Consider the following 9,326-nt stretch of genomic DNA (forward strand, 5'->3'; position numbering starts at 1 on the left):
TTGGCCTCCATATCCTGAATCTCCTAGTGGTGCATATCCAAATGTTGGTTAGCTTCCGCGAGTTGCTGCTGAGTGTTGATGAGCTGATCCTCGAGAACCTCAATGGTGTTCTCCCTGGTTCCCACTAGCTCCTCAAGCTCCTGGATCTCGTTGGACATCTATTCCACCTGTAGGTCCTTCTCCACCATCTCAGTGGATAGGTCTACCACAAGTTCTTCTCTGTTGTCCAAGGTAATCTTGGTAGCCTCCAACAATGCCATCAGGTGAGACATTGCCTCTCCTCTCTTCACCTGCAGACGATACAGAGCATCCATGCATCGAACCGTCAAGTGCGCAGTCTGCCCTGGGTAAAGAGCCCATATATCCTTGGCATGCTCCACTCTGTCTTTCCACATTGGGTCGTCCTTCTTTTCAGCAGGGAACAAGCCAATGGGATGAGTAGACAGCTCCAAGGGGTGAAAACCACAGAAGGTGGTCAGCCCGTGGAGAGCAATCGCCTCGATAGTATCCTCAGCATGGTATCTGAAAGACTTGGAGTCCAATGAACGCCAGCCTGGCTGTAGGGGATGAGGCTCCAAGGTCATCCTCACCCTACAGCGGGGCACTCGGTGCTTCTCAAACAGCTGCACCACATACTGGGGAGGCGTCGTGTAACCAGCTCCCTGAAGCACCTCCCACAAAATACGGGGAAAACCCTCTCGTGCAAGTCCATCCGTGTGGGACTGTGTGTTCCAGCTTCCGAGGATCTGTGAGAAGTCATCTGTGTACGGTTAAGCTTAAGTGAAAAAGAAGGGATCAAGGCTTGGCCTATCGAAGGTTACGATAAGGTCACTGAATGTATTTAATCTGTCATTATCATGTATTAAAATTTTTACCTCATTATCAAGTAGTTTAAATAAAGGATGCATGCATGTTCGTCCTAAACGACCTCATTTCAACTTAGAGGGAATAGGGAAGAACTCACATCCCTTATAGTAGCCTGTAGGGCTTACTCAAATAGCCACCTAGCTACCCCTCTATTATCCTAAGGCTTCACGTCCTAGGTCTATCCTTATCATCCTGATGATCTATCCAACATTTGTTTCTATCAAGTTTTACTTTTGAAAAGGATGGTATTTATAGTTTATCGATTCCTCTGTGGTGGTACGAGCTCTGATACCAGCTGTGGTGGAACCGCCCGAATTATTCCAACTTAAGTGCCTAAGTCCCGCCTTAGAGGCTAGACCACACTTAAATAGGAATAACACGTCAATGCCTCGGATCTAGTCCGACGAGGCCACTAACAGGATCAAGTACCATGTACTCACTCGATGGTGAGGCACAGAGCAAATACAATAAATCATAAAACCATACATTAAGGAGTATCAAATTATTACATCAACATCGGAGTTTTAGCAAAAGTGGAGATCATTGTTCGGATTGCAGCGGAATGAAACTAGCGATAATCAAACGGAGAGATGGGGAAGCCTGTCCCATCACTCCTCATGCTCCTCCTCAGCTGAGGTAGGGTCCCACTCGACTGTCTAACCTGGTGGCAAGATGGACGGCCAAGTCACTCCAGCAACCATGTCCTCTAGAGAACCTGTAAAAATTATGCCACAAGCAAGGCTGAGTATACTAATACTCAGCTAGACTTACCCGGTGTGAGGAGTCTACTCCTCTACCTCTAGACATGCAACTGTTTGGCTGAGGGGTTTGGTTTGCCAAAAGCACTAGCTGAGTCTAAAAATCAAGTTTAGCTTTTTCAAGTTTTAGTGTGACTCTCTTAAGACTAAATGTATACCTATCTAGTCATACATGGTATCAAACATTTAGCAATCAACAACTTTTGCAAAGTCATCACATTTCCACTTGTTACTCAATGTAGCAGCATGGATCAAGCAGTCTCATTAGCTGCGAGAAGCAGATGATTCGAATCGAGTTTTTAAACCTTGCAAGGTAAACCTAAACACACGATGTGGCGAGGCACTCCGTCCCCACACACATCAACCGTCCCCATCGATTTCCTGGCAATAGATCAGGGCTCACCGCCTTGGCGCACAATGCCTCACTGACCCCGACTGCTGTCGTGCAGTGACCGCACTTGTCCCACCATAACCGGAATGGGAGACTACATCTCAGGTCGCGTGAGGGGCAAAGTCTGCGGGCAGGTTCACTCAGGTACTAGGCTTACCGATTTACCATATTTCTCAGCATGTGCTTAGTACGTTCAAATGCTTGACTCACGGTACCACACCTTAATCCTTATTCCAATTTCCATCTCGTAGACAACCAATCCCCATGGATTGTTGTCCACAGACCAACATCATTATGATAAGAAAGTGGATACAACCAATTCCTGACTGTTGGGGACTTGTTCTCAAATGCTTTGAATTAAGAACAAGGCAACATAAAATGTTAAATGTTAAAATCCTTCGTCCTTCGAAGCATTATATCTCTAAAGATATAATGATTTTCAGACGAAGGTTATGAAAGACAGCATAAAATACAATAATGAAGAAAGATTCATATGAAACATAAAAGATAATATAAACAATTATGTATTACTGCTGAATCATTTCTATTTTATTATTATGGAAAAATAGAAATGATGTAAAATTACAAATGTACCTTCAGCTCGTAAGAAAGCAAAGGTACAAGCGTGACGCAAGAGCAAATGCCAAATCATCGTGAACAGTACGGGAGTACTGTTCATCTATTTATAGGCACGGGACGCAGCCCGTGTAAAATTACATTAATGCCCTTTACATTTATCAATAACTCTATCGTAATTCTTCGAGGTCTAATTTGGCTTTTCATCCTTAAGTCGGTTCCCCTTTCCTGCTGCCATGCCGAAGCTTTTCTACGCATAGCTTCGTGATTGTTTTAACCTTCGTCATGATCGCCTTCGTCATCTTACTCAAGCTTCGTCTTACCTGTTCACATATTGCACTTGGAAAACATTGTCAAATTATGTTTTTGAGGACCTTCGGAAGCCGAAGGCCCCCAACAGTAGCCCCTCGCAATATTAATTTACTGGAATGATGAATTCATATTGCGACATGGACGAAGGCTCTAAGCCGAAGGTCCAAAAAAACACCTTCCCTTTGCTAGAATAGCAACAGTCATTGACAAGCGGGACCCTCCGGTTTTCAACGTGCTCAGCGTATAAATAAGAGCTCACGAGGAGTTTATTTGGCACGCTCTCTTGCCATCTGCTTGTACTCACCCAACTTTTAGCCTGCGCGCAACAACACTTGCTTGGCTTTTTAGATTTTTAAGCTTCGGCTCCGAGAGCACTTTCTCAGCGTTTGCAAGGATGTCTGAAGATAAAAAAGCTGTTGGTGATTCGAAGCTAAGTTTTTCTGAGGAGATGCATCTGGGCTTTCTTCAATCAATGTCAAAGACTAATACAGAGAAGATTACTAAGGAAATTTTGGAGGGTTTATCTGAAGATACCGGTGACAGTGACAGTTTTGATGCGGATAGTGGTGGTGAAGAGTCCGAAGATCGACCGTGGCGACCAAGTCACACAGTCTTCGGAAAATCGAGCATCAAGCAGAGTCATCTTGATAGCATGAAGGGAAGGTATTTTCGAGACATGTCTATTGTGAGGGCAGATGCCGGGGAGAAGACTACGCCTACTCCTGAAGAGAACGAAGTCGTAATCTTTCGAAGCTTCTTGAAGGCTGGGCTGCGATTTCCTTTGAGCAGTTTTGTCGTGGAAGTACTGAAGACATTTGAAATCTACCTTCATCAACTTACTCCGGAATCAATCATAAGGATGGGCATCTTCGTCTGGGCCGTGAGGAGCCAAGGTTTAGAACCAAATGCAAAAAGTTTCTGCAACATACACGAGTTATTGTACGAGACAAAGCCCTGGGGTAAAGAACAGTATCACAACAACTTCGGCTGCTACAGCTTCGGCTCCCGGTCCGGGTCAAGCTGCCCCGTGCCAACCTTTCGAAAGAGGTGGTCCGGCGACTGGATGACGGAATGGTTTTACGTGAAGAATGATTTGAAATTACAGGAAGATATTAAAAGTATCATTATGCGTCCCATCTGGCAACGCTTCGGACTACAGAGGCCGAAGGTAGAAATGGATGAAGTAGCCGAAGAATGCCAAAGGGCCTTCGGCGTAGTCTGCTCTTTTATTGGGACAAGGGATTTAATACAAGAACACATTGCCTTCAGAGTATGGCCACTTGCAGATAACTGGGAAATGCCGAAAGAAACTGTTAAAGAAACTGACGAAGGTGGACTAGTCAGGCTGAAGTACTCATTCAAGTACGGAGACAAGTTCGTTGAGCCAGATGATGATTGGTTAAAGAGCATTGAGACTGTAATTGATGAATTGCTTGGGGTATATTCGAAGGCCGAAGACACTGCATTATCAGCGGCCTTCGGAGGCCGAAAGAAGAAAAGACTCAACCGAGTATTTGACGCAATTGGGTTTGTCTACCCCGACTACCGCTATCCAGCGCGGGGTCAAAAAAGAAAAAGCACAACTTCTGCAAAAGAAACTGCTTCAGCCGCTTCTAGTGAGCCAGCACCGAAGAGAAAAAGGGTAAAAGTTCTCACACACCGACCACGCTATATCGAGCCATCCACGGTGCCTGAGTTCGCCGGTGAAACCTCTACGGCCACCGAAGCTAGAGAACCAACTCCACTGCCAAAAATCGTAGAATTGGCTGAAGTGCCAGCGACAGAAAAGAAAGAAGAACCGAGGGCTGAAGAAGTAAAAATATCAGCTGAAGAAGTAAAAATATCAGAAATTTTGAGTCCTTCAGGAGAAATCGAAGTAGCAAAAAGTCAAAAGGGGCCAACAGTGACTTCGAAAAGAAAAAGAATGGTTAATGTGCTAGATGTTTTGGAGACAATTAAATCTTCAAGCATAACTCCAAAGAAGACTATTGAAACTCCTGAAGTGCCTGGTGAAACCCTTGCTGTTGAAACTTCGCAGCAACAACCTGAAACAGAAGCTGGGCCTTCAGAACCTACAAAGATAAATCCCCTGGAAGCCGAAAAACCAAAAAGGACAGAGCCAATTTTGGTTGAAGAAACTGACACTGCTGCCCCCGAAGCATCGTCCGAGGCCCTCAATTATATTATACGACATGCTTCTGGAAAAAGGTTATCTGAAGAAGAGATTTTTGAGGCTAATCACTATACCCGGGAATTGAAATATCCGAAAGGAGCCTTAGTATTCAATGGCACGGACGAAGATGACTTTTTATACTGCCTCCCGGACAACAAAGAATTATCTGTCTGCCGGGAGATGGCTAGAAGTATAGGGTTTCCGAAGCTTGAATGTGGACTCTGCGCTATGACGAAGGACGATCTTGCAGATAGTCTTGCATATAATAGCCTGAAGGTATGAAAATTGTATATTTAGAAACTTATAATTTTGAAATCATTCTTTTATCCTTATACTAATTCTTGTATATATAGGGTTTAATATTGAGCAACGCGCTGAGAGCGCAAAAGAATGTCGAAGACGAGAGCTATGATATTGCTTTCAACAATCTACGATCAGAGGTTATTAAGCTGAGGAACGAAGCTCTAGAAAAAGATAAGATTTTGCTTACATTGGTGGACAAGATAAAGGAAGACGAAGCTACCTTTAAGGCTCAAGCTGAAGCCCAAAAACATGAAATTAAAGATCTTCAGAAACAGCTAGCCAGAGCTAAAGAAGAACGTATACTTGAAGAGACAAAACGAGAGCTTAGTGATCAATGGGCCAATCATTTAGAAATAAATGTTGAAGAGCTTCGTGCGTCCAAGAAAAGATGCTATGACAAATCCATAGAGTGTGTTAAGAAGATAAAATCCAGCTTCGCCAGCGTTGGCGCATTCTCTAGCGAAGAGAATTTTACAAGGGGGAATCCAGAAGGCCCAATTGAATGGATCAGTCACGAAGCTGAGGCCTTCGAGGAAATCCTGAATAGCCGCGGAGACATATGCGCTTTTTCGGGTGCCAGGGGGATTGCTACTGTTTTGGAGAGGAAAGGCTGCGAGCACGTGAAATCTTTAGCACAATCCGAAGCTGTCTTATCCTCCGAAGATATTAAAGACCCCTCAGCCGAAGCAAGCCTGGTCGGTGGAAAAATTTTTACCGACAGCTGGGACAATGGTGGCCAGGAAATGGCCCAAGAAATAATTCAAAAGAGCGAAAAAGGCATCCATGATGCTAGGAAAATAGCAGAAGCTGCTGAGAAAAGCGCGGAGCCCGAAGGGCAAATCGGTATTAACTAGTGGTTTTTATTCTGTTGTAATTTTTGTTTTCAAACTTTGTTCGCGGTTTGTAATAGTAATATAGCTGTATCTTCTCCTCCCTCAGAACCTGCTGAGGCATCTCCGGGCCCCCACCCGAAGGGGGACGACTAAATTAGAAAACTGGCCGAAGCCATCATGGACAAAGTTGTCGATCAGCTACTGAACGAAGCTGCAGAAGTAGTTCTTAGGGAAGATTTTTAACGCTATTGTAAAAACATTTGTGATGTAACATGTGTAATACTTTGTAACTTTGAATGTAATATTTAATCTATTTATGGTTCAATTCTTTACGATGCATGAAATTTTGCATACATACCATTTTTTGAGCCTTGGGCGAAAAAACACCTTCCCTTCTTTTCATGCTTCGTGAAGAAAATCTTTTATATATCACAACAATTTCCATACTTCTCTGATGATGAATATCCAAGCTTCGTGAAAACATTCGCCGAAGCTATAAAAAAGTTTTATGTTGTCACTCAAATGAAGCTACACTTCTTCACAATTTATCTTGTGCCTTAGCACGATTTTCTCTTTTTCAAAACATTCTCCGAAGATCAATATTGTATCCCCTTCTTGTTCCACATGCAATATGATGTATGATGCTTATGTTATGCAAAATGATGTGATGATGTTATGTTATGAAAAATGATATTTGTGCCGAAGATACACACATCCCTGCAGTAGAGCACACAATCTTTTTATATCAGCGCTGACTTTTCGCTGTAAGCCTCCCTTAGGAGCTTCTTCGCCTTTTACTTCAGCGGAATCAGCGTTTATTTTTCGCTGTAAGCCTCCCTTAGGAGCTTCTTCGCCTTTTACTTCAGCAGAATCAGCGTTTATTTTTCGCTGTAAGCCTCCCTTAGGGGCTTCTTCGCCTTTTACTTTTAGCAGAATCAACGCTTATTTTTCGCTGTAGGCTCAGAAAACATACACTGCGCTCCCTTAGGAACGACTTTTTACTCCTTCGAATAAATTGCACTGTGTCCCTTAGAACAAATTTTTGATAATTCAAAGGTTCTTCGTGCCACCATGAATTCTTATGCTTCGGCAACTCAAGCCTATGGAGAAGATATATTTTCATTATGGCAAAAGGTGGAACTGTTACAAGAATTTAAAAAACGATAAAAGACACTTAGACTTCCCATAATTGTTCCTTATTAACAAAAAAGTAATACTGAATGTGAAAATGCGAAAAAACTGCTGCCGAGGTAGGATATCTGTCAGTAAATGTGCTTCGACTCTGGCACAGTGCTATTGACTGTGCGAGCTTCGGACTCCTCTCTGAAGTCCCTCTGAAGGTGAGTGTGCTGACTCCCTTCTGGCTGCTGACCTCGCTGCGTTGGTGGTGGCGGTGGAGGCTGTTGCCAAGATGCTTGGGGTTGACTTGCCGAAGCAACAGAAGCTGCAGAGTGATTGCCTACATATTCTGGAATGTAAGGCAAATGGTACGAAGCAGTGTGCATGACCTGCTTCGGCTGACTCTGTTGTGCTGCAGCTTCTGCTATCTCCTTTTGCTTCTGGATGGTGACATGGCACATCCTGGTGGTATGGCCCTTGTCTTCACCACATAATAGACAGTAAATTCTTCTTGGCTGATCCCCAAATCTTCCCCCGAAGCCCCTGGCGCCTCTGCCCCTTGGCACTGGTGGCCGAACAGAGCTTTGTTGTTGCCCCGAAGCTTGCGAAGAGTATTGTGGCCTTTGTTGTTGGCTCCCTCTATCATCACTTTGAGTGGAGTTATGAATTGACCTGACGTGCCTCGGATGAAATCTTCCTCCGAAGCCCCTGGTCATTTCAGAGAACCTGAATGCCTCCTCCCTTCTTTGGCGAAAGTCATTGTCAGCTCGGATATACTCGTCCATCTTCTGGAGCAGCTTCTCCAAAGTTTGTGGTGGCTTCCTGGCAAAGTATTGCGCTGAAGGTCCTGGCCGAAGTCCCATAATCATGGCCTCAATGACAATTTCATTGGGCACTGTTGGCATCTGTGCCCTCAGACGCAGAAACCTTTGGACATACGCCTGAAGGTATTCTTCGTGGTCCTGGGTACACTGGAATAAAGCTTGAGCGGTAACTGGCTTCGTCTGAAATCCTTGGAAGCTGGTTATCAACATATCCTTCAGCTTCTGCCATGAGGTGATTGTCCCTAGCCGAAGAGAGGAGTACCAGGTCTGAGCGACACTATTGACGGCCATGACAAAAGACTTTGCCATGACTGCAGTATTGCCACCATACGAAGATATGGTTGCTTCATAGCTCATCAAGAATTGCTTCGGGTCTGAATGACCGTCGTACATGGGGAGCTGGGGTGGTTTGTAAGACTGGGGCCATGGTGTAGCCTGGAATTCTGTTGATAGAGGAGAAGCATCATCAAAAGCAAAATTTCCATGATGGAAATCTTCATACCAGTCGTCCTCATTGTAGAAGCCCTCCTGATGAAGCTCTCTGCGCGGAGGCCTTCGGTTCTGGTCATCTTGAGCAAGATGACGAACCTCTTCCGAAGCTTCATCTATCTGCCTCTGAAGGTCAGCTAGACGAGCCATCTTCTCCTTCTTTCGTTGTACCTGTTGATGAAGCATCTCCAGGTTTTGGATTTCCTGGTCCAAGTCGTCCTCCGGAGGCATTGGACTAGTGGCCTTCCTCTTCTGGCTTCGGGCCTCCCTAAGAGAAAGGACATCCTGATTGGGGTCCAGCGGCTGCAGAGTGGCAGCCCCTGTCGCTAAAGCTTTTTTCGGCGGCATGACGAAGGTGATGCTTGCCGAAGGTGTTCAAAGCTCAAGAAATGGAAGTGAGTTCACCGGAGGTGGGCGCCAATGTTGGGGACTTGTTCTCAAATGCTTTGAATTAAGAACAAGGCAACATAAAATGTTAAATGTTAAAATCCTTCGTCCTTCGAAGCATCTCTAAAGATATAATGATTTTCAGACGAAGGTTATGAAAGACAGCATAAAATACAATAATGAAGAAAGATTCATATGAAACATAAAAGATAATATAAACAATTATGTATTACTGCCGAATCATTTCTATTTTATTATTATGGAAAAATAGAAATGATGTAAAATTACAAATGT

Source organism: Zea mays, chromosome 1 (genome assembly GCF_902167145.1).
Source record: "Zea mays cultivar B73 chromosome 1, Zm-B73-REFERENCE-NAM-5.0, whole genome shotgun sequence".
Classification (NCBI taxonomy): domain Eukaryota; kingdom Viridiplantae; phylum Streptophyta; class Magnoliopsida; order Poales; family Poaceae; genus Zea; species Zea mays.